The sequence below is a fragment of the Empidonax traillii genome, unplaced genomic scaffold (assembly GCF_003031625.1).
Source record: "Empidonax traillii isolate 1590-97213 ecotype Southwest subspecies unplaced genomic scaffold, ASM303162v1 scaffold117:size1203958, whole genome shotgun sequence".
Classification (NCBI taxonomy): Eukaryota; Metazoa; Chordata; class Aves; order Passeriformes; family Tyrannidae; genus Empidonax; species Empidonax traillii.
The window spans coordinates 761,344-787,642 of record NW_020955310.1 but is presented as its reverse complement, the minus strand read 5'-3'; the positions used below and the strand labels follow the sequence as shown (position 1 = coordinate 787,642).

At 47.6% G+C, this 26,299-nt stretch overlaps 1 long non-coding RNA gene across 2 annotated transcripts in view; it reads left to right on the top strand.

Annotated features, from left to right (window-relative positions):
* The window catches only part of LOC114057157, a 43,146-nt gene that overhangs the window by 14,965 nt on the left and 1,882 nt on the right, over nucleotides 1-26,299 (top strand). Inside the window, exons 3-5 of one of the 2 annotated variants that reach the window (XR_003571139.1) lie at nucleotides 8,756-8,882; nucleotides 18,989-19,136; nucleotides 22,283-22,340. This is a non-coding gene — a long non-coding RNA (uncharacterized LOC114057157). Of the gene's footprint in view, nucleotides 1-8,755; nucleotides 8,883-18,988; nucleotides 19,137-21,978; nucleotides 22,092-22,282; nucleotides 22,341-26,299 lie in introns of those variants that run through there. The other variant, XR_003571138.1, reaches the window with a different exon arrangement.

The window sequence follows — 26,299 nt, the reverse complement described above, 5'->3', positions numbered from 1 at the left end:
AACAGAAGGTCAGGCAGCTGGCCATTTCCATTTCAAAGATGCTATCAAAAGGGCAAGAGGCAGTTCATCCAGCAGCCCTTTAGCAAACAAGATTTTCTCCTTTCTCATTTATGATATTTTTTTATGCTAAAATAGTTTGTAGAATACTGAGGGAAGGGCCTTGATTCATTTTCTTCAGAAAGAAAGTGGAGTAAGCACAGCTTGGTAAGGACTTTGGTTCAAGAAATCAGAGAAGCTTTTGAGTAATGAGGAGCCATTTGGTGTCCACTTATCAAGAGCCTGGCAGTAAGGCAATAAATCATTACGGGGGACTCTCCGCTTCAGCTGAAGACAATTGGAAAAGGTAGCTCTTTTATTACGAATTATGGCTTATCGCCTCCCTAATGGCAGGCCTCAGCTTTACGAATACTTGAGCTTATTCATCAAGATAAACCAAACAAGTTCAGAAAAGTTTGGGGACCCTGCATGCCAATGCGCCGTCACGGAGCAAAGTCCACCGCGAGGTTTGCAATGCTGCCTGACAGCCAGAGGCACAATCCATCCCCCCTGCCAGTTGCTGACAGCTCAAATGATACTGGTTCTTCTGGGATTAGAGAACTGCCTCTCGCCAATGAGCAGCTAAAATTCACCCATTACAGCGATTAAAAACAGGCTGTTCCTCCTCCAGTGTTCAGTGCACTTGCATAGCGGGACAGACAGAGCAAGAGGTTCAACCTTGCCCAGGCTGGGGACTCTTGTGAAAGCGCCCCTGCTCAGTTGGTCACTTAAAGAAAGAGAAGCGTGTCTTGCTCTAGGGGAAAAAAATGCTTAAAACAGTTTAGGTGCCATATTTTACTCCACACACCATTCTGCTTGTCATCTCAGAGTGCTTTTGTACTGCAGCTTCATGGATTTTGTTTCACAAATACCATGGGAAGAAGGCTGTCTTAGTAGCGTGCTTTGGAGCTGAATTACCAGACTGCTCATAGGCAGGGGCTGTGAGTCCCCAGCTCCACCACACAGCCCTTGGGAGGAGCAAAATGCAAATATGGAAATTTCTGAAAAGCAAATTAACCAACCTTTCTGTACAAATTAGTGTTAAAATTTTGGACTTCAGTAATTCTTTATTTATTGATGGACAGAACAAAGGATGATTTATGGGGCAAATTTTGAAAGAGGGTCCCCACTGCAAACAGACTCCTGACCTGTGCTTGGGCTTGTACATGCAAAACAACTGATAAGAGCCTGAAACGAGTAAATCTTTGGTCATCCTCCCAGCCCTGGTGAATCTTTGGTCATCCTCCCAGCACTCACCATGTCAGAGATAACTGAGTGAGCTCAGAGCTTCCTTGCCAGCACAAATATTTTCAGAAGCATGTCAGCATAAGTTCAAAATATGTCATTGTAAAATGTTTATACAACATTGACCTGAAAATCTATCGATATATCTGTGCTATACCAATACATCCTGATAATAAGAACGCTTCATCACAGCAGGTCAATATTTATTGGAGTAAATCAACCCCTTGCCAATGTGGAAATGAAGGTGTCTGTTACCTGAAATTGGAAGAGTTGTATATTCAATTATAAAAACTAACAAATGAAGGCTTTAGCTACTATACAACAACATCACTCCTTTGAATTGATGGAACTGCATCAGTTTACATCAGATAAGTCTGGTATTAAAAGCCTTACCAGAATATCTGGAAAGGACTCTAATGGCCTTTGCAAAGCATAGTTTTATGGGGCGGTGCAGTAGGACATGAAGTGGGCAGAGTGGTCCTTGGTGCAGCCAGAAATGCAGTGGGCAGAGCTGGCACCTGGGAGAGAAGGTGACACAAGCATCAGCCCAGCGAGCGGCACCTCTCCATGGGTGAGCCCCTGCTTGCCCCTTGGCCCTCGCAGCAATGTCCACTGGCATCCAGACCTGCAGGAAGATCAGTGGTCATGTCTGGAGAGATCCCCTGCACGGTGTAAAAGACCCTGAGAGGCCCCATGACCAGGGGCTGCATGCATGGGGAAGATCCTGGTCCTTTGGAAACACCTCTCCCAGCTGCTTTGAAAGCACATCCCTCTGCTGCTGCGCTCATGGTGCCAGAGGCAGCACCAACACACTGCCCACGGCCAGCAATGAGATGCACCCCTTGGTGGAGGGTGAGTGAGACCAGGGATGTAGTACTGGAGGGCTGGGAATACTGAACAGAGAGACATGAGTAAATATTTTCTATTATCCCTCCATAGCTTTATCCCTGTTAACAATATTGATTGTGGAAAGTGAAGGTGAAGTATATGATTTTAAATACAGCTGTTGCGAGTCATAATTCAAATAAGGACATTTCAAACATGTCTGAAGCATGGCAGCAGCAATCAGCAGCACAGGGCCACTTGGAAATATGGCCACTAACAGTCTTTTGAAAAGCATAAGGCAAATTGCCAGCTAAATAAGAACTAGAGGAGCACCACAGCTCTCCGTGTTTTCCAGAGTGGCCAGTTACAAGTTATGTTATAATGTCCTTTGGAGAAGAGAAGCATTCCCCACTGGCAAATTTCTCCCATGCCTCTGCTCCCAAGCTCAGCTGCTGCTGCCACTGTCCCCCAGGCTGTGGAGGAGAAGGGATGTGGTGCCTGCAGGAGCACTGCCTGCCCCGGAGGTGCCCTGCCCTGCACCACTAATGATGCTGCTCTGGGCAGCAGCAGCAGCTGATGCTGCTATTGTTTCTTTGACAATAATACAGATTTTAGACTTACTAGTCACGGAGACATTTTTCTTCGTCTCTTCCTAGTGCAGCATAAGCTACTTTGACACCCCAGGGACAGGCTTAGGCACAGCTCTGCAGTAGGTTTGGTGGACCTGTGACCCCCAGCACTGCTGTGGGCATGCAAGTGAATTCAGAGGGACCAAAGGTAACTCTGCGGCTCTGCATCTTCTGCTCATCACCTCTGCTTCAGCATCACAGCTACACCCTGTGCCTTCAGGCTTATCCCACTTTCCACTTGCTAGGAGAGCAATGAATTAAAATGTTAGGATCTGCAAATGTAGCCACACCTTAGGGTGCATCTTCCCCCACCGGAGTGAAGAGTAGGCTCCACTGAAACTGCTCACAGCAATTATAAAATGAACTATGCATAAAAACTGTGAAGCAACCCATCAGCTCTCAGTTGGCTTTGTAAATACTGGAAATTGTCCTCAGGTGTTTCGGAGGGGCCTCCAGGCAGCCCCAAGTTATGACTCCCTCACCGTTAGAGACATATGTTTGGCATTTAGGTAAACCACTGCCTCTGCCAGATTTGAAGGTACTGGGAACATCAGACTGTCACCTTTAAGCATAATAATGTTTTCTCCTCAAAGTTCAAACATGGTTTTTGTAACCATCAAAGTCAGTGGGAGTTTTGTCAATGAGACCATGCTTATGTAAAAATACTACTGAAGAGGCAATTACTTTGAGGTTTTGTATTTTAAAAGTGTAAAACAGAGAGACCTTCTTTTCTACAAAGCAGTAACGTGTCAGAGAACCGCAGACTTATAACCCAAGGATCTATACCAAAAACCTGTAGAGGGAAAAGCTAACAAGAGGTTGTAAGAAAAGGTCGATGAAGCTGTACAAAAGCGTAAATATTCTGATGGTTTCCTTTCAAATACATTGATATTAGGTTCAGAAAGAATTCTCCAGGTAGGTCTGGTGCTCCATTTCCCAAGTAAATACTGCTTACCTCTGCTTTTAATCCAATGTAAGGCCACTGGCTGAAGGTCTGAGAAGTTTGTGAAAATTCACCTGAAATTTTTGATCTTTTCAGTGTGAATTCATGCAGGTTGCAGAGCTGGAACAATTGCTATTTCATTATATAAAATGTGAACATTAAACTTGACAGCAATTCCAGGGCATAAAATTTCAGCAGAGCCCTGGAAGTGGTAGAGCTGCTATCTTCGACCTTTGGTCCACCATAAATGGGGAAAGAGATGTTTGTCTGAAAGGGAGAAAGTGTCATGCTCCTGGAGGCTGTTGCTGCTTCTATTAAGGCAGCAGCCTCCTGTCAGCTGTGCTCCCCCAGCACTGGCTTCTGGGGCTCACACACTCAGCAGGGAGGTTAGCTGAGTGGTATAAAGGTGGAGGAAAATCTGAGGCAGAAATATCAAAAAATGCCTGCTCTAAACCATTTTAAAGGGAGACAGTTGAGAAAAGCACCTGATTAGACATATTAGGTGTATAAGCTATACTGAGTTATCAGCAAGATATGCCAAAAAGCAGCCACCAAAAGGGGCTGAGGAGTGATTTGGGCTGAGTGAGCATCAGTACCAAGCCAAAGGTCTGAGTAAGTACTACCTCTGAGTCCTGCTTCAAAGAGATGTTTTTAAGAGTCTTGAGGAGCTTGGCACAGACGCTGTTAAGGAAATACAAAGTGTCAGAGACTTCTTATTTGGCTTAGGGTTGAGGGAGGTCCAAGTTTCATGGTATAAATAACAAAGGAAGATCTAAATCTGTAATATCCTCTGCAATCCTCTTTTTTCCTCATAGCTGAAGAAGCTACTGATAATGCTTTACTTGTGCTGATCAAAACCTCATTATATCCATCCCGGTCCTTTCTTCTTTTGCTCTTCAAGAGGCTCTCCTGTCCGACTGCCAAGCATCTAAGCAGTTTTTCCCACTAACTCTGTGCTCAGGAGGGTGATGAAGCTGTGTTTTCATTCACAGCTTCAGAGCATCCCCTTGGTAGAAAAACATTTTTCTTGGGTGCTGCATGTGTGTCGCCTCAGTACACTCACTGTGATCTCCTGTTGCTGTCAGAGCAGCCGTGCTGCCATCACTGATCTATGAGTATGCTGTGGCTTAAGCGGGTTTTTAAGCCCCATAGATTGAGCCAGGCAGCCAAAATGGAAAAAAATAACTTCAACAGTTTTGCTGCCTTTGCAAGGAGAGAGTGAGGACAGATATGGGTCATTCTATAGGATTGAGGCCAGGAAAGACAAAGCAAAGCTGCAGCCTCAACAAATCCACAGAGTTTAGTACAGGTAACATCTGCCAAGTGATTTCAGCTCCAAGTAGGCAGCTCAACCTGCAGCCCGCAATCATGAGAGGTGCATGCTGACAGGGGCAATGCTGCAGAGCAGCCAGTCACATCAGCGGTCTTTGGAAAACTCCTCAGCCTGGCTGCTGTGTTCTCTGCCCACACACAGTCTTGGCACTAAAAATGATAGTCAAATGACAGTCCATGAACCCAAGGCCCAGTGTCTGTAACCTGGCTGGGCTCAGAGCACACAAAGCCACAGCAGCAGCACCCAAGCAAACAGCTGCTTTGTGTGTCCCAGGGAGGCCACGATGCCCCCATGCAAGCAGGGACCCTCAACCAGCCCCTCTGCTACCCTGAGTGTTGACAGCACCTTCCTCCTGCACCTCCCAGCTCCTCTCCCAGCTGGCTGCTAGTGGGATGTGGTGATGATTTCTACTCTTCATCTGTTAAGCCTGCAAAGCAAAGATAATCCCCTTTCCACTTACAAAGTGTTTGACCTGTCCAATACCCCGAGGGAATAAAGTGAAGGATGTGGGGTGGTGCGGGGCAGGGGGGTGGCTTTGTCACCTGAAGGCAGAAAGCAAGGGAAAGTAGTTAAAATGGATTTAAGAATGATTTTTGCCACCAGACCTGCAGCAGAGGAGCTGTAACCTGGTACCTTGTGTTCCTGTAAATTCTGAGATCTTTGAAACCGGTTAATTCAAAACTTTCCTAATAATACAACAAATATTTCACACGTGCTAATGACAGATGTAATATCCCAGTTGAAATAAACAATTGGCTCTTTTAAAAGCACTATGTTATTTCAACTGTGTTCTTATGGTTCAGATATTCCTATGGAATAGACATATTTTCTTGTGATACCTTTACAAGTTGGTTTTAAAATGTATCATAATGAAATATGGTCAAATGCATTAAAATTATAATTAAAAAATTGCTTTTCACCCTGACATAAAAAATTTAAAGCTGGTAACAAGCAACAAAGTACCTTAACCTACTGGGTAAAAGGAAAGCAATGTTTTATTTTAAAAGTGCATTATTTTTCTAGAGTTTATTTTATAATGATATAATGGCATGTGTGGACCCTAAACCAGAAATATTAGCCCTCACAGTTAATTAGCTCTTAGAGAAAATTTTGCACACCCATATCATGAATTATAATTGCTTGGTTTTGGGTTCACAGCGAGGACATAGGAGAGGGAGAAGCACCCCCCAAAACCAGTGTGAAGGCCCCCAACTACTTAGTGGCAGCACTGAGGGTGGTGGGGCCCTCCCTACTCTGCTGCTCTCTGAGGCCACTCTGCCAGCTGTGGCAGTCCCTGCTCCTCACACAGGATCCCTCCTTCTGGTTTTGTGGGTTTACAGTTACTCTCTCCACAGCAGTACAGTCAGAACTGTACAAAATGTGCCAAGTAAGGGGTTTTTTTTTCCGTGGTCACCAACTGAAAAAATAAGAAAGGAGATTTTGCTCTAAAAAGGTTGCACAAAAAGGTTAATTGTGAAGGGACTCGGTGTGAGAAACACACGTTTGAGGAGTGGTTCTCCTAGAAAGTCATGTGGTTATAGAAACTGGGAGAGGACCGGGACAGATGCAACTCCAAAACCGTGAACAGCAAACCCAGGTGAGCCAAATGGTCTCAAAGGAGAGAGGCGGCCACAATCCAGGGAGTGCAGAAAGCCAGAAGAGGGTGCTACGATATCTAATTATCCAGAAAACTTATTTAAATTACTTTTTTAAAATATTTCTCTGACAAGGCTGTGAAGCCCTCCATCTGCCATGCACACAACCCAACTGGTCCTGGACAGGCAACCACCCTGAATTCAGTTACCTCGTGGCTGGGTGTGAGACAACTGTTACTGGGCTGCTGCACACTGGGTTGGAGACTGCATCCAAGGGGGAGAAAATGCAGGGTAGAGTTACCACACTGAGAGCTGAAGGCTGAGTGGAGAACACCTCCCTGGGCCTCATCACTTCCCTGGTCACCACTGCCTGCCTCACACGAGTTGTGCCCTTTACTGCTCCCATGGTTTAGCATTTGGAGGTGAGGTTTAGGGGGAGTAGAGGACTGTTTCTAATTGCTGTGTTTTTGCTTGTCATGTAGTGTTATCTCCAAGTAGTTACTGCTCATACAAGCAGTGCAGTTGCAGGGATGCTGTGGTGTACTGGCCAAGTCCAAGTGATGTCAGAGATGGCTGCTTTGCATCTCATGATCCATTTTAACTCATCTGATTTAAACATTCACCTGATTAAGAGTGCCATAAAATGTACTCATAAGACTTACACTGTTATTACTTCAGAGGGTGCCAAATACAGCAGGTGGAACAAGTCCCTTTGCAGACAGGGAATTACATTTCCCTGCTGGCGACCTGGAAGGTGCAAGAAAGGACAAACAGCCCTGGTCCCAGTGATGACATGACACAAAAGCCCAAGTCAGGTGCATTTATAAATAGTTTCTGTAGGTGAAGGTTTAATGTTTCTCCTCCCTGGGACACTGCAGAGACAGCTCTAGTCACTGGGCATCAGGATGCTACAGTCTATAAACAGGAAATCTGAAAATTAAAATAAGCACTGAATTAGTCTGATTGGTGCTGCTGTTTGTAAGTAACTGCAAACTGCTGAAAGTAAAACTAATTGTTTTAAAATGTGTGAAGAGAAGCGATGATTTCCTGTCCTTGGGAGCTTTGCCACACAGGCAGATCAAAGTCAGGCACCCTAATATTGTTTGCATGCTAGAAGCCTCTGTACAGTAGTTACAGAGGTGTCTGGGTAATATAGTTATGAAGAGCTGTCAGCATTTCCATTGCAATCCCCTTTGCATGTGGAGTGAGCCCCAGATGCCCCAAGATAGAGTGGGCTCAAGGCTTGTGCTGGTTGTGGCTCTGTCTCTCAGCTGCATCAGTTTGGCCACTCAGACCCTTCCTGACCACCCAGGTATTCCTGAGGAACCTGGAATGGGAGCAACTCCACACCAAGGAAAGAACTGTCTGTTTCCAAGTTGGGTTTTGATGCAGTACTCAGTTCTTGCAGACGAATCCTAACAAGGAAAGACATTTCCAGAGGACAAGAGTATGATGTTCAAGGCGTCAAATTAAATCTCAGATGCTGGGTCTGAGATCTCAAACTGCTTCCACCACACAGAGTGGCACTCCACGGCAGTGTCCAAATGGAGCAGGTCACAAAGCAGCAATAGCAGTTGATGGGAAATATTTGTAAAGCTCTTACTTGTTTCTCATTTTTTTTTACAAATTCATGGAGTTTAGAATTTTCCAGAGCAAATGTAATCTTCTACTACCATATTTTGGAAATAATTTTAGTGGTGCAAAGGGTTATTAGAATATGGGACACTATGCAATGTTTTTACACTAGCAGGAGATTTGGAGACACTGGGTGAAAATAGAGTGGTTTTTATTGTAGTGTATCATGCTTCTATTCCCATTCTGTTACAGCTCATACTTGAATAAGAATGGTTGCATGCATACTACTTTATGAAGCTAGTATTTTAAACTGTATGTTAAAATAGACTTATAAAAAGAAAAATCAGATTTATTGTTCTTGGTGTGTTTGTTCCTCCTGTGAGTCTCAGCACAGTTTTTTCACCATGGTAATTCACACTGATGGCAAAGCTAGTCAGTGGAAGAAAATTACTCATGATATTAAACATGCCAGGGCAATATGTGGCAAATAAGATGCTATTGAAGTTTGCAAGTATGTTAAATACCATTGAGACATAAACAGAAAGTGCAGTTCCTTTTCCTTTCTGGTACATAGGGAAGACACAAGTATGGCACAGATCTGGTGAGTCTCTTCAGCATTTGCTCAGACCATCACTTCAAGTCCAGTGCTCACACAGACACTATCACCTGAGGAGACCCCCCCGTCTTCTGAGGAGACCTCAGTAAGTCCAAAATTAGTTGAAAAACTAGAACTCTTAACCAAAAGACATCAGTCTGGAACTACAAAAACCCTAGATGGTTTACAGAAAAATAAACATTAGAAATCCCTTTCAGATCGCCCAGAGAGAAACACACAAGGGGGGCTGTTTGTGTTTTGAAATGCAATGTTATTCTGGGGGGAGGTTATTTATTTGTCATTAGTGAACAACTGCCTCAACACCATGACATGCATTGTGAGCACCGTGTGCTGCATCAGGATCTGACCCCCAGATTGCTGGGGCCAACTCTAGTCCAAGACTGCGCAGTGAGGGCACAGCCACCCTGCCATGTTTCCTGGGCTGAAACACCAGCCCCAGGTTTGAGAGCTGTTGGGTGAAGCAGACGTGAGGGCTATCAGCACTTTTTTAGTGCCTGCTCTCTGCAGGCACCACGCGGCAAATTGAGAGGCAAAGACATCCTGCAAGTGTCCATTTCAGCTCAACCTAATTGGCTGTGGCCTTTCAATCAGGCACTTCATGAAGACACTTAGGAGTGTGCCTGCTGCTCTTCTGCATGGGCAAACTGGAGATGATTTGAGCCACAGGTTAAGAAGGGATGGGCCACCCCACTGCCATAATCAGCCCTCATCAATCACCATGTTCAGCGTGGACACAGAAAGGCTGAAGCGCAGCTAACAAGACTGTGTCAGTTAAAAGCTGGAGCTGAGGGTATCACAAGTGTTAAAACACTCTATTTACTATACGTGAAGGTAAAGCAATCTATATCCCAATGGCTGGAGTCATTTGAGGCTCACGGTTTGCTGACAAATGTGGATGGACAGATATGTAAAGATGATGCGTCATGAGCTCTGCTGATGAGTTTACAGCAGAAGCCTCTGAATTCACATCAAATGTGTCAAAGGGTGACAGAACTACATCACACAAACTCTGGCAGTTTAATTTGGTGTCAGCTATTAGTGTTGACTTTCAGCACTATTGCCGCTCAGTGTTTCTGCCAGCAAGGTGACACAGCCTCGCAGATTGCTAAATTTCTTTGTTGTAAGAAATAGGGTTTGCTCACTGCACTGTAGTGCTCTAATAGAGGAAATCCAGAAGGTCAGAAAACTATTTTTCCAGGCTGCAGTACTCCATTTTGTGACCTAGACTTTTCATTACATTATTTTTGGTTAAGTATTTGATTGTGTCACTACATGGGGAAAATGTCTGCGCCTTGGGTTTTTTAATTATTCTCAGTTGTTTGGAAAGGTCTTATTCATGTTATGAGCTCTGCTCAGCAAGGCTGGAATTTACCAGAAACACTGGAGGACTGTGGAAGTGTGGAATGCTTTGAGAACTGAGTTTTCCATTCGAAAGATTTTCAAGGCAAAGTGGTGTTTTTAATATGTTTTGTTCATCAAACCTTTCCTTGGGAGATGATTTAGGAGTCTGGCAATAGACCCAAAATGGAAATATTACAGCTTCCCCTTCTTCTATCCCTTCTTAGCTATTGTTGATGAACCTTGCAAAGAATTGGAAAAAATAGGAATATAGTGGAGTAAAAGGGGGACAAGTGGGAAAAGCAAAGCTACACTACCTGAGAACAGAAAATGTTCTATGAGAAAGGTACTCAAACCCAAAACATTCAAAATGTGTTATGTAGAGCAGTTTGCTTCATCAACAGAATAAAGTGGGGAAAAAAAGGACAATCTTGTCGTCTAGAAAGACTTAAAATGGTTGGTATCCAATCGTATTCCTTTGAAAATGTCCAGTGTGAAGGCAGATATACCCAGACATCCTGTCGGGGAGTCCCTGCTGGGCTCACAGAGCGGGGATTGGCCCCCAAAGATGGAGATGAGAAAATACAGCTCCCATTGCAGTGAGATTGTTTAATGCATACTCTCTATCATTCACCAGCGTAAGTTTAAGCAGCACATAAGCCACTTTGACACAGCAATATATCATTCAAAAACAAAACCTGTGCACTCTGCACTGGGCAGGGGCAGAGAGATAGCTCATCAGAGGGAGAGAGAGTCTTTCATCAGCTGCCTTTCACCGGGTGATGACAATAATCATTTCAACACAGAGTACACAACCTAGAGTGATGAAGGCAGCAGAACACATCTGGCCTGATCTCTTTAATACCGAATATTTTAAAAACCTGAGAACATTTGTCGGGGCGGTTCAACACAATGCCTGAGCCATAGGAGAAAAAGTTACATTTATTAAAAGAAGAGCCAGGAAAAAGGAAGACAAACTGCCTGTGACAGAAAAGCGTGGCTCGTGCTGCATCCAGCTCTGACTGTGCTAGTAACTTCACACTGGGGATGTCAGAAGGTCAAAAAAAATTTTACAGCTTTGAGCATCTGATCCAAAACTGACCGAAGTAATTTCATTGCAGTCCCATGTATTTCAATAAGCTTTGGCTTGGTATGCTGTAGTTACATCAACTGAGCGCTGTTCTACACAACAATATGCAGTCCTGAGATTGTGCTTGTCCTCAGGGTATAAAAAAATGCTGTATAAAAGTGGTCAGCATCATTCCTGCGGGTTCCCAAGCGGGAAATGGATGCAGAGCAGTGAACTTGCTTAACCAAGGCCACCCAGTAGATTCAGGGCAGAGGCTCATCTGGAAACAGAAAAGATCCGAGCCCTTACGTTGTGTTCAAGGACATTTGGGTTGGTTCCAGCCACAAAGCAAGCTGCCAGGTCTGGGGGGACTTTGCCAAGTGCTGTGTTATTTGCTGACAGCTCACAGGTCCCATACATGTGTAATCCCATGTGAGAACTGCACATGGATACCTCCTAGCCATGGTCTTGATGGATATTTTTGGTCTAGAGCTCAGAAACCCCTCCATGCTTGACCCCTCCATTCAAACAGAACACATGAGAAGGAAATAAAGGCATCCTCCATCTTCTGTGCTAGCCCATAGAGGACTAGGAGTATGGGCATAAGAGCATGTGTTTTCTCTGCCATTCAGGGCCAGTGATATGTAGGAGAAAACAGCCTGTTGAGAACAGGGAACAGCTTCCTGAGTGGACACACACACACAGCTCCAGGACATATTTTTTCTTTCTGTGAGGTACAATGTCCCAAAGAAGCCTGTTCGTGTTCAAGTTAAGTGGTAATGGGCATTGTTCAGATTCTTGATGATTTTCCAGCAAGTAGGAGAACCTCAGAGCTTCAAGAGTTAAAGCCCTTAAATAGAGCGAAATTATGTCTTTGAGTTTCTCCAAGGATTTCTTTACAGTGTCATCTACATACAAACCTGTTCCCTGCTCAGCAGTAGTTTTTCTTGTTCTGTATTTGACACAGAGATTTTAATAAAAGTCCTCTGTTAAAAAATCCCCAAAAAGCACAGCTAAAAATGGAATAAAAATTAATTAGTATATTAACATGATGGTCAGGGAAAAAAAAAAAAAAAAAGATGGAGAGATGGAGAAGGGCATAATAAACAAGACAATATGAAGAAACAAAGCTAATTGCCAGCCTGGGAGAGCCATGCAGCACATTCCTAGTAAGCTGTCTGTCTTAAACCCTCTGGATCAAAAAGTGATTAATCCTACAGACAAATGTAGCCTTGATGGTAGAGATACTCAAAATCCCCTAAACAGAGCAATGAAGTGTTATACTTACCATTCTGAAGGCCTCAATTAAAGGGTCTTTAACTTCAGCCTTTCTCATTATGTTCCCTGATGTACCAGGAAGCCCCCTCCTCATGGCAATCTACTCCAAGCCTCAAAGAAATGCTCTTTGGCAAAGCCTGATGCCAAGGTTTTCTGGAAAATATCTTTTTTTTTTTTCCTTTTCTTTTTCCTTTTTTTTTTCTTGTTTTAATTTTTTTTAATTAAAGCAGTTTTTCTGCTTAAAAAACCACAGAGAGCTTTTTGACTGTCCCTGCTGGATTTTTTTATTCAGCACATCCCTATCTGGTTTATTACACATTGTGTTAAGTGAGGCCTTTTAGGCTCATCACTGCATCACTGGCACAATGCACTAAAAGGTTTTAGAAAACACATCACACTAAAAGTATGGGTGCTGGAAAGTGCTCTAGGCACTATTTGGCAAAACAAGGGACTGAAAGTCATTATCAAAACCAGACATTAGTTAAACAGGTTATTGCCTTGCCAAATCCCACTGTGGTCTTCTGGTGGTACCTGCAAAGGAAGGTGTTTGCTGATGACTCCAGGCTCTCTCGGATGCCTCTCGCAGTTATTCTCAGTGTTAAAGCAATGCTCTAAACAAACTTGCTAATACAGAGAATGAAAACATAGAGGAGAGCCTAAACGAGCACCCTATTTGATTGAAAAATTAGGATGTAGGTTATGTGGCCGTGCTGGGGCCACTCAGATGTATGAGGCTCATATGTCCAATTTAGGGGACTCGAGCAAACAGCCACAAAAAAGGGGAAACTCAGCCTCGTGTATTTGACGCCAACGTGGAATATAATTAGTGTAAAACAAATCAATCATTCAAATGTTTTGCTCCGTTTGCCAACCGAAACCAGAATTCTGATGCTTATAAATAAGACCCCTGCCATGTACAGTGCGAGACCCTGAACTTCCCTGCAGCACCGTGCTATTTCACATCCCAAACACTGCTCATCTACTGAACCAACCGGAAAAGACAGTGGTTCCCAGGGGAGGAGGGCAGGGAGTGAATACCTTCCTGACCCCTACAGTTGCTCATTTTATGCCGTGAAACATGAAATTTGATTACTCTTATCATTAGCTTAGCTCACATAGCTACAAATGTTATTAGTAGCCATAAAATTATTGAGGCCCTTTTAAAATCCATTTTTAAAGAGTGTGTGACATGTATTAGCAGATCTGAAACCCTGATTTCAAATACCCTCACTCGAACATCAGAAACAAAATGTCGAGCTAAGCAACAGTGACAGGGCTTGAGACGCGCTAATGAAGAGTGGTGCCACTGCCTAAGAGAAACATTACACATTATTAACACATTAGCCTGCTAAGGCACTGTGCCAGCTGTAATAAGCAACCAATTTGGCATGCTAACTTAGATACACAGGACCATTCAGAAAATCTTCATTCTTTTTTTTTTTCCTCCCCGGTGACAAACACGTGCGCAACCTGTTCCCACCTCGCTGATGCCCAGAAAATCTCTGCTTAGCTGGGCCCCAATTCCTGTGCACAGTTGGTCACTGCACTATTAATACTTTGACACCCATCCTTCTGATGCGAGGTTCAGTTCACAAATTGGCTACATATATTATCCGTGCATGGGAGTGTGGGAGGGATAAATCATATTCATTATTCACATTCATGAAATTCCAAACACATGGGAAGTACTGATGGTGTCCTTGGGGAGAAAGAAACAGCTTGTCAGAGATATCCAAGTAAAAGGGGTGCAAAATCAATTATGAAAGGAGGTGTTTCCTGCTCTAACAAGCTAATTACTGTACATCAAGTCACAAAGGGAAAACTGATGCTTTTTATTTTTTTAATGGAGGTGCTGTCAGATTAAATCAACTTGGAAGGACGACTGGGTTTAATGTATTCCCTCAGCTGATGCTCTCTTTAACACATTTACATATGCAAACGTTAATATTCTGTCAGGATCCATGACATAGGACTGACAGGGCAGAACCTAACAAAACAGTTATGTGACCCTGCTCCTGCAGCTTATTTATGTCATTTACATACACTGGTAACTCCAGCTCAAACTGAGAGTGATTGGCTTGGGAGTCACCACTGTGAAAGCAGGAGCATCTCAACGGGGAAATGACACATCCCTGCTGCTGGAAAGATCCATTTTAGGAGACAAACTGAACGTATAAATTGCTAATGAACTATGCCTTCCTGTCCAGCACAGCCAGCAAAACTGCAGATGGTTGATTCCCCCTGGGATAAGAAATAGGTGAAGCTAGGGTATTTGTTAGATGGCTTCCAGGTTATCTGCCAGGAGCAAAGAGCCACATCATGCTGCCTTTTCCACGGCACAAATAAGAGCAAGGGGTATTTGCTGCCCACCCCGCAGCCCCTTGGCCAGCCCACACCCATCAGGGCTCACTGGCTTTTCTCAAGGCTCCTACCCCAGTGCTTGTCCAGGAGAATGCAGTGCTTCTCTGCATCCCTTACTCCATTTCTCCATCCTTCTCTGCATTTTCTTAGAGACTCACAAGCCTCCAAAAGCTCTCAGTCAGCAAAAGCTCCCTGTGCACACAGGCCTTCACGTTGGGCAGTGATGCTCACCTGTGTTAGGGGTCGAGGCACTAATGTTTCCATTCACTGCTCTCCAAAAGATTAATTGTTTTCATGCAACCATCTGCACTGGAGGGCAGAGGTTACAGCCTGCCCACAACAATAGTGTGTACGAGCAAATACCCAGAGAGCAGTGTACCGGCTTGCAGCTCTCAGCATCCAGCTGCTTCCCCAGCATCAGGGCCAGGTGGCAGAGAGGGTCTGCATTACCTCATGTGCCAAAGATCCCTTGCTCCCAGGTGCCAGCCAGCTCCCTGCCTCTGCCAGCAAGCACTGATCTCAGCACAATGCTGGGGCTGCAGGGACTGCTGGATCAGCAAAAGGTCAAGTCACCCCACGTGCCTACAGGACAGAGAACCAAACCCAGCTTTGAGTCTCACTATCTCATCGGAGGGGGCTTGGCAAGAAAGCAGCTTCAGTGCTTTGGCTGCCCCGAAGCTGGCAGCCAACCCCCTGCGGACAAACAGCCTCCCAGGGAACTGCACAGGCTGCGCTCTGTGCCTGCTGCAGCTCCGCTGGCCGGCATTTGCAGGCTCCAGTGGGATGGCTGCACCCAGCTGTGTCAATCTGTTTCCACCTCTGAGCTGACTAGAGCTGAAAGACAGATGACCTGTTATATATTTTCTTACCTTTAACTATTCCCACATGATCAGAGCGTTTCTGGGATATAGATAATAGGTCCACTCTTGAAGTCTTTATCAGGGCCACGTTGTCACTGGTCACTGCAACACCAGGTGTACAGGGGAAGATTAGAAGGAACAGTCAGATTTCCATTTGTGCGAAGCAAAGGCGGGAGAAATTTCTATACTTAGAGGTGGTAACAAGCTTCTCCCCATTGTATTCCATGGGCAAAGTATTCTTTTAAAAGAGCTGGAGCATCTCCCACTGCACACCACCCACCTGAAGAGCCAGCCAGGACAGAAGGCTGCATTTTGTAGAAGGTGTTTCAGCTTGGACACTCTCACATTGTTCCTTCGAAAGAGGAATGTAATCAAACTCTTTACTCAAGCAAAACTGCCAGTATAGCTCCACCTAAATGCAAAGGGAATAAGGTCAAAACCTAGTCCAAGATGAGCCAAACATCTGTTTATTTGCCTGTTGTCTTCTCTCCTACTGAGTAAGCAGGGACAGTGGTAGGGAAACCAAGTCATTCATAAAGTGGATTGATATTCTTGAAGCTGTTCAGCTCCTTCTTGAGGAAAATGCACAACCTGTGTCTTACACTCAGATGGATTCACTCACTTGTGGAATTTATCCCTTGATACCGTTGTCTGACACAGGCTTTCCTTCACACACACATCTGCAGACAGCAATTTCCTATTACAGATGCTGCCCATCACCTCCATGTTCCTTTCTTCCACCCACAAGGAATTCAGATGTAGGCATTTCAGAGCAAACTGGGACAGCCAAGGGAAGTCTGGCCTCAACTTGCTTGTGATTTAGCACAGACCCAGAAGGGCTTCATGGAGATGGCAGAGTCCAGCCAGCAATCCTGGCCAGCGTGCTGTGACCCGGGCCAAACACTGCACAACAGAGCCCTTTTCTCCGGGTTCCATTTTCCTGGTGCTCCCAGGCAGCGCTTGCACAAACAGGAATGGTAACGATGTTAATGAGGAGGGGCATTCCCCTGGGAAGGTGGAGTGGCTGAAACCTCAAAAAATTCACCCCAGAGCAGCATGAATGCTTCCAGGGAGATGGGAGCTGATGGTGTCAGATGAACAAAGCAAGGGCAAAGCAGAAAATGGAGAATGGAGTGTGAGCTGCAGGGCGTTTCAAACCCTGCCTTGCCAGCAAGGTCCCCTTGCTCCTCCATGGCTGGACTAGATGACTTGGGCCTCAGCAAGCTCTCTAAAGAGCCTGGCTTGGCCACACTAGCTAAGATGCACTCTCCAGTGAAGTCTGTCTCCTCAATAAAGGAGAAAATGGAGAAGATGGAGACATCTGCTGGGAAGCTGTCAGGTTTATTAGATACATGCGGGTTTGGGGACGGAGCACCTAGAGGATCTCAAGGAATCTGAGCTCAAAGAAATAAAGGCAACTTCAAAAGGCACAACCAGACCAGAGGAATCACTTAACAACAATAATTTTTTGCTGGAAATACAATTGAAAACACCTGAGAATCAAATCGGGATTCGGCCTATCCTCCTGCCTGGAATTGCAGCTGCTATTGATTCTGGGCGCTAGATCTTAGGAAAGCTCTTCTGTAAACTCCTGACACTGGCCATTACAAGCGATCCCAGATGTGGAAGGATTTATGGGATCCCCACACCTTAAAATATGCACAGATTAAAGACCGTGCTAGTTCTAAAGCTAAAGGGCTTTAGGGTGCTCACTCCCCCTCCTCTCTCCTCAGTGCTGGGTGTCACAGATGTGCCACTGGCTGGCAGGGACAGAGCAGGCTCAGCCTGGGGACCATGAAGCTGTGGCAGCTCATGGAATGCCCTGGGGTGTCCATAAACACGAACATGGAAAAACACATCTACAAATACTCTATTGCAGTCCATGTGAAATGAGTTACTGTCTCTATCAGGTAATCTGGTGCCAATCACAAGTCACCTGCAGTTAATAGTCCTTACCCAGGATAGCCCTTTGTCATGACTTGAACTACCTTACCAGGGCACAGAGGAGGGACAGGCACGCCTCTGTCACCACCTGGAGGAGCCTGGGTTCTGGGATGGTGCTGTAACCCTCTGGAACTCCTACATTCCCCACACCAGCTTTGCAACTTTTCCTTTCCATTTTATCCCACGGCTCCCATCCAGGGATCACAAGGCAGAAACGTGTATCTCCTCACTGTGTGTACCTGTGAGTATGACTGTAAACAGCAGCATCACTAGAGGCAGGTTGGTACTATGTAATTTCCTTTTTATTTGTCTTTAAAGAATTCAAAGTCTACCTGATTGGAAAGATGAGTGTGTGCATTTGGTGGGGTTTGATTTTGGGCAGTGAACACAGAAAAGCAAGCTGCCAGCTTGTGTTCACACATACCTCCGCATTGTCTGAGAAATCTCAAAACTGATGATCAATATGTTGTCTGTTGTGGTAAACAGACATTTTTAAAAGATTCCTGCTTCATAGTCCACAGAAGAATTTGATTTCCATGCCTATTAAATAATGATAGATTTTATGACAGCAAATGTAAGATGTGCCATGTGACTGGGATCAACTTTTGCTGATAATCCAATATCTGACCCTATAGCAAAGTAACTAGTGTTTCACATCTCCAGTGCAGCACCTACCCTGCTTTTGCAGCCTGATGGGCTGGACCTTCCCTTCTACCAGGACCATACCAGCCTGCTGCCAGCCTGTTCCAGGCAAAGGAGAGCAAGATAGCACAAAAAAACACCAACATTCCCTGTGTTTCCAAATAATTGGGGGATGAGGGTGTGAGGGAAGCCACACAAATTTACAGGCAAGATATTGGTTCCTGATTTTGTGTGTATTTTAATGTAGGGATTGATGTCAAATCACTGTGTGTATTCAGGTAATGACAACCCATATTCCCATATTTTCTTGACACACCTGGCACAGTTCAAGCCTTCATTTCATCGTGCTTGGTCAGGGGTTGTCACAAGGGACTGTGAGCCCTGGCTGTGCAGGGGCACACGGCGTCCACCCCAGCGGTGTACCAAAGAACCAGGGCACTCCTTCTTAGAGCAGAACTTCACTTTTTGCCAGCAGGTGAGAGACAGAGTCAGCATAAGTAACAGATATCATAAGCTTCTCATTAGCAAATTGACAGAGCTCAGAAGCAGAAAGGCAGCTTCCCAAGACCTGCCTCTTGGTGTGAGTGGCACAGCTGCCACACAAATGCTGTAAAAATACCAGACCAAGCCCCAGCTGAGCTGTTTGAAGCCCCACAGACCCCTGCACCACTCTGAGTGACATTTTCTTTTGCCTCTAAGGTGAATAACTAAGGCAAAACTGTTACAGCCAAGAGTTTCAAACAGCTGCTCAAGCCCTTCAGAAAAACAAAGCTCTGAAATCATTAACAAACACTTGTGATGTGCTCCCACGTTGAAAGAGAAAATTACTCCCCTTCAGCAGCAAATGGTAAGTGTATCAAACATGAAAATCTATCAAACTATCAAATGCTGATGTCATGAGGGGTATATAATCTGTCCTCAAAATGAAGGCCATGGGGTTCTCTTGATAGGTGTCATCCTACTGAAATTATAGATGTTGTGGGTTTGCATGACACAGAGGAGCGTTTCTGTTGAAAGAGCATGGAAACTCATTCTTCTTTGCCTTGATCCTGAGTCAGGAGTCTCTCCATCTCCAGGCACATGTGAAATCTGCTCCAGGCAGAGCAGCCCCAGTGTTGGGTGATGTGGCCAGAGACCTCTCTGATTTGAGGCACAGTGTCAGAATCCTCCTAGCCAGAACAGTGCCTCAGTTCGATCTCTGCCCCAGGTTAGCTTCTTAACACACCCAAAACACGGAGGCAGGACAGCAGGGAGACTCTGTAAAATGAGTCAAATGTGACAAGATCCTCTTTTGGATCCACATGGCTCCCCTGAGGGAGGAAGGGGCAGGGAATGAGATGCTCAGATTGCCCTAGCCACTTCTGGGGCAAACATTTACTTTAGATTAAGTGGCATGTAAAGGAGAGAGCAGCCCTCTCTGGCTGGCTGCTAGGGTTGATAGTTAAATATTTATAATGTCCAAATTAGCATAGTGGAAGCTCAATTCATCAATTTGTTCTGGTCTGTTTGTAAGAAGGAGAGGGGGTGTTGGGCGCCCTGCAGGAAATGCAGCCGTGGGTGGGCAGGGTGTGTGTGCTACGTCCAGCACGGAGCCACAGCGTGGCTCCCTGCTGGCACTGACTTGTTGCCCTGGCTCACCCCTTTGGCAGGGTCGGGGAAGAGGCCGGCTGTGGGCAGAGCTGCCGGGATCCCTCCTCTCCCTCAAACCCACCTGGCAGGGGGGCAGCCCCAGGCTACAGGGGAGGCTGCGGGAGCAGCCTGGCCAGGCAGCACCAGCCTGGGACTACCCACGTGGGGGCCGGAGAGGAGTGTGGGCTGCCCTGGAAGGGTTAAGGCTTTTCAGGCCAAAATCCCCCAACAGAAGGCAGGGTCAGCCTCGGAGCTGAAATCGAAGTGCTAATGACTGATGCCCTTCACCCCTGCGCTGCCTCCAAAGGCGAGTGCCCTGGATGAGCCGGGGCCGGAGAGCATTTAACATTTGAACTTCTTCTCGTCTGCGAGGCAGCAGGCCGTTGTGCGCGGGGTCGCTGACCCCCAGCCCCACTCCCCCCAGCCCCTCAGCTGCCTCCCAGCCCTAATTGAATGACAGATGGTCAGCGGCAGGGAGAGGGCAGGAGCAGGGCCCCATGCCCCCGGCCCTCCTGCCCATGCACCCCCCTAGCCGGCCGCCTTGGAGGCTGCCGGGCACCTCGGCCCCGCAGCCACACACCTGGGGGACACGGGGCAGGGGCAGGGCTGGGCTTGGGGTGCTGCCCTGAGGGCACCCCAGGGCCAGGGGTGGCCCACGCCAGTCTGATTCCAGCCAGGACTTCACCAGTCTGTCTCATTTCTCTGCCACGCGACAAAACATCACTGGTTTCATGGAGATCTGACCTGTACAGAACACTCAAGGCCTCCCGCTGCTCCTGGCAGTGCCAAAACCTAGGAAGGGAAGGAGCTGAGCTGAGCTGCCGAGGCTCCGTGGGGATATGGGGCTGCCATGGGAAGCCTGGGCGGAGGAGGCACGGCTGTGAGCAGCCCCTTGCTCTGCCTGCGCCCCCGTGGGCCGCTCTCTCTCCACTCCGTGCCTTCAGCTGGGGGTGCTGGACATGTCCTGCCCTGGGTAGAGAATGCCACAGGTGACAGAAGGGGCTTTACTGCAACCGTAAAGGGGGCTATGAAAATGGTGCCCGGTGGGGCCAGAGCCTGCCCCTGCCCCCTGCCCGCAGCCGTGCCAGCTGCCTTCCAGGCAGTGCTGGGGAGGCCGGGGTGGGCCTTTGGGGGACAGGGGCTTTGCAAGTGCAGCCCCCGCACCCCCCACTGCAGCCCGCTGTCCCTTTAACAGAGAGCCGTGATTCCCACAATTACTGGGATTACAAGGAAAGGGTTATCGATTTGCAGCCTGCACTGTGTGATCAGCGCCCAGGCGGCCCCCCCGGCCCACCTCTCCTACTGTAAGCACGAAACCATTTATAAATGTTTTATTTCACTGATCGCCTCACCCTTGCTGCATAATAATAACCCCAGCAGCATGGCGATATATTCTCTCCACTCCCCCTCTCCCTGTGCCCGCAGCCTGCAAAAGGCACCAACGTGATATGCAGCAGCCCCTGATTTGTGTGTATGTTTTAATTACCGCCGGAGAAACCTGTACACAAGCATAAAAAAGGGTGAGGGAAAGGGAGAGCAGGCCCAGACGGCGGAGGCAATGGCAGCCTAATGCACCGCTGGCTGACAGCGACTTCCGCTCAGGCACCTTCTCCAGATCGAACCCTTCGATTGTAACTGAAACAATTTGCATACTGATTCCTCTCATAGCCTCCCGATCCATAACCAGCCAGGCAGCTATTCAAATGCAAGTAGCATCCCTAAATGCAAGGCTAGACTGACCAAAATGCGCTGTCCTACAAGCAGGAGGAGAAGAAAAAACCCTTGATTATTATTTCTATTTTTGTTCCTTTTAACCTTTAAAAGATTTAGCTGGAAGCTGTTGGTTTATGACTGGGGATGTAAGGGAAAGAATTGATCCTGGACTGGACTTAAAGATGGAGCAAAATGGGGCTCTGAAGAGATTTTTCGTTGTGTTTTTTTTTTTCCTTTTTCCTATTTTTATTTTTACCTGAGCCACAAACTGAGGCTCTTTGGGGGGAAAGAGGGTCTCTCCTCTCTCCCACCCCCTTCCTCCACCAAAACCTTCTCATCTCCTGCAGACCCAGGGAATACTCAAATTGCTGCCTGTGCCTCTGCCTCTGGTGCCTGTTGGGCTGATGAAGATCGTGTAATTCTGGCTGTAAATTCTTGCGTTTAAGTTGGTCCAATAAAAGATCTCTCCTACACCTTATGAGGGTTTGATGCTTTATTTTTTTTTTTTTTTAACGGGACTGGCGTGGCAGCCGCGGCCGTTACCTTTTTCCTTTTTTTTTTTCTTCTTCTTTTTCTTCCTCTCGTTCTCATCTGAAATTATGCAGATAGATGATTTTTTTATTATTATTATTTTGAGTTTTCTCCTCCTAGGGGGCAAATCTAGGAGGCAGCGGATGCCCGTCCCGGCGGCGTGCGGCGGACGGCGGGGGTAAGCGTGCCCAGCGGGGCACGGCGCGGGCGGAGGGGCCGGCGGGCGGGGCGGGGCGGGGCGCGGAGCGGCGGCGGTGGCGGCGAGCGGGGGCCGTGCGGCCTCCCCCGCGCCCGCGGAGAAGGGTGCGCGCAGTGCGGGGGAGGGAGAGGCTTCGTCCGGTGCCTCCGCGCCCGCGGAGCAGCGGCCGCGGCCGCGCGTGGGGGCCGCTCGGAGCCGCCTCGCCGCCCGCCCCGCCAGCCCCGCGCCCGCTCCGCCGCCGAGCAGCCCCGGCGCAGGGGTGCGGCCGCTGCCCGCGAGAGCGGCCCCCGGAGCTCTGCCAGCCTCCATGTTTGGGGCTGTTGCTTGCTAAATTCACCGTGAATTCACCCCGAAATCGATCTCCCCGATAATTTTCTGCCACTGAGGGCCCCGCTCTTGTTTCGGTTGGGATAAGTCAGCGGTGCGACGGCCATGGCGGGTTGGGGGATCGATTTCGAGCAGGTTCCTCCGCAGGTTCGGGCGCTGCGGAGCCCAGTCGCACGGATTCCCGAGTATGTGCCTGGCGGACCGCTGTACGCGGGAATAAACGATGGAGATGCGTAGATATTTTATTATTTAGCGGCAGCCGAGGGAAAGCTTTTAGGATGCTGTGGAACTGGCTGGCTCCTCGTCCCTCTAAAATTCCCATTTGCCTCGGGCTACGACCTGTTATTTGACCTTTAGACACCCCCGAAGATAGCAGAGTTTTTCTTTCGAAATAGAAATAAACTGACGTGGTGGGATGACTCCGCCGAGCGGAGCTGGGCCCGGCACCGAGCCGGCCGGGGGGACCCTCAGCCCTCTGGGGGGGTGTGCTAGAAAGGAGAGCTTTCGGGCGGGGGCCGGGGTGAGCCCAGGGTGACACGCGTTCATTTTGATTTCATTTGAGGACATTTGATGGCTGTAGATCTTTCTCTGGTTTGTTGCATCACCACAGCTCACTCCTTAAAACAGTAATTCAAGATGTAAGTAAAAGTGTTTTCATTTTTATTGATCCTGCTAACATCTTTCATTACCCAACACGTAACCACAACAAATGATTGCTCATTTGATACGCAGAATTTTATCGACGCTCTCTCCCAGGCCGTGGCGCGGATCCTAAATCCCCGCGGCTTTAGGTGCGGTGCTGCGCGGCCGCGTAGCGGGGCGGGAGGGCAGGCGCTGCCCGGGCCCCGCGGGCCCTGCCCGGCCGCGGCTCCTGCCCTCCGTCCCGGCCCCTGCCCGGCCCGCTGTCGGGGCCAGCAGCGTTGTCCCCGCACTGGCCCTGGCGAGCAGAGGGTAGCGAGCCGTGTGGGGAAGGCAGCGCACCCCCAATTTGCCCCGCACCCGACAGGGCGCACCGGGCCGCGGTGTGGGGGCTGCCCGCGGGTGGGGGGCTGCCCGCCGGCCCTGCCCGCCGCTTTCGTTCCCTCGCAGCGAAACCCAACAAGTAGCGGGAGGAGAAGCGACCGCACCGCCGGCCCCGCACCGCCTCGGCCGCCACCTACCCCGGCAGAGCCGGCGGCCAGGCGGTCCTTCGCTCTCTTCTTCTTTCTTCCGTTTTTTTTAAAAATACACTAAATAAATATTTTTTTAAGGGGCGTTTTCTTTTCTTTTCTTTTCTTTTTAAATACAAATGGAAATCACCAAACCTTTGGGGCTAATAGAGAACACGGAACGCTTTAAAACCGCGGATCCTATTTCATTTACACGATCTCTTTCGGCTAACGGCGTGAAAGGTTTTTCAGGGACCAAACAAATGCTACTATTTTAACTCTCTTTGAGAATATTATTTTTGCCCTTAGTACTAGAATGGAAGGCAGGTTTATGAGGGAAAGGCTCGAAGAATTGGTTTCAATGCAAGAGACCTACAGTGAAATTAAACTAGGTGGATTCTTTATTAAATGATTTCGGTCTTCTGTGGTTTTATGAAAATAAAAGGGAGCACTTTGTCATTTTTAACAATGTAAGTAGCCAATAAATCTAATTTTCACATTGATTTCTGTAGGAATTAAGTGATATCTACACTATCTGCTGTGAATTGTTTTTGGAAACAAGTGCGACTTTCTCCTGGCGGAAGCTTGTTTTTTAAAATAATAATTACAAATTTTTTTTAAGTACTTCCTATAGCAGCAGGTTTTTAAAATATGAAAAAAAATTATCTATGGGATTGATCATCTATATCCGAGATGGCATCTAGACAAAGAGTTTTATAAAATGCGCTAAGATAGGCACAGAGAGAGCATTGCATAGCTAAATGTCGAATACGAATAATTACAGAGAGGAACAGTTTACAGAGCCCTCGGTCTGGGATCCGGGGAAGGGGGGAAAAGCAAAAAAAAAAAAAAAATTAAAAAAATAAAAAGGTTAGCGAGTATATTCGCTCATACATGTAACTAATAAAGACCTCAGCCGAGGAACCCAGGGCGCTGTGAGCAGCGCTGCCAGATTAAAACGTGTTCCTGCCTTAATTGCTAACTCAGGGCCACGTGCTGCCTGCGCGGGCAGGTTCCCTTCCCGGGGCCCTGGCAGAGCGTCACCTCTGGGCACCCGGCGGGGATTTAATAGCACCTTTCCCTAAATAATAACCCAGATGAATAGTGTTCACCAAAGCGCTTTTGATCCCTATTGTGTTACCGTCCGTGGGTTTGGACAGCCCGAGCCGCTGTGACCTCGATGATTATTTCTGTCTCGGGGTACCAAGGCGTGTCCGTGGGGGCGAGGGACAGCGGAGAGAACAGGAGCCCCCGCAACCCTCCTGGGGCCGGGCCGATGCGGGAACGGAGGGTCAAGGCAGCCGCGTCCCGTCGCGGGAAGGGCCTCGCCCCCCGACGGCAGCAGGTACTGCCCGCACACACACGTTCCACGGGCCGGAAAGCTCGGGCCGGCCTCTCGTGTCCGGTGCACGTGGCGGGCGGAGGCTGCCCGGGGAGGAGGAGCGCGGCTCTTTCCCTTTCTCCTTCCTCCTGTTACCCCAAACTCTGCCCGGCCGAGGAGCAGGGCCATCCCTGTCGCGGGCAAGGTTTTTGCGGGCCCCTGGCTGGGCTGGAATGGCGGCGGTGCCAGCGAGGACCACGTCCTTCGCACCCCGGGAGTGTTTTCCTGAGGGTTTCCCAGGACCTAAAGCAACTCTGGTGTTGCAGACCCATGCGGCCGTCACCGCGTGGGTCACGCGTGGATTGTGCGTGGACCGCACACGCCCCTGGGGCCGAGGGGCCGCCCTGGCGCGGGGCAGCGCCCTGCTGGTCCCAGCCTGCCTCCGAGAAGGCGGCAGTGTAGAGTTCAAACGCATCAAACTATCAGAAGTCATTTATCCGGTTTCATAAATAATGTTCTTATTATCTCCAGCCCCCTTAATTCATGCTCCTGTCCGCTTGATTGCGGGGTTTCAGCAGATAAAAAGTTTATAAGTTGGTCGGGTTCTTGTTTTCCTTTTTCCATCATTAACATCATTAATATAAGCTATCAATAACCCTGTCGTTTGGAGCATAGCTTCACAGTATTGATCTGCGCAGCTATTCATCTCTGCCATAGAAGACACGGAATAATTTTCGCATTACAGTAGCTTGGATTTGCTTTTAATTCATATTTAAAGCTGCAACTGGCTCTGTGGAGCTCTCTGCGAAAGACTAGAGGCGCCTAATTAATAATAAGTTGGAAACGAAGGAAGGCACCAGCGGATAAATAATTAATACAGACATCTCTGTCTCTTTGAATATTGCTACTTTAAAAATTTAGACTTACCAGGGCCATACTGTAAGTCTGCAAGTTATACTGAGGAGATGATTTAAGAAAGCTATTTTTTTCCTGAAATACAATGCTAAATTATTTACAGTGTTTTGCAATCTTCCATAAGTTTCCTTCATTAACAAGCGCTGCGGTTTGCACCGGGGGGTGCGGGAGAACGCGGCTGCAGAGGGACCGCGGCGATTCGGCCGGGCAGCGCCCTGCAGCCCGCG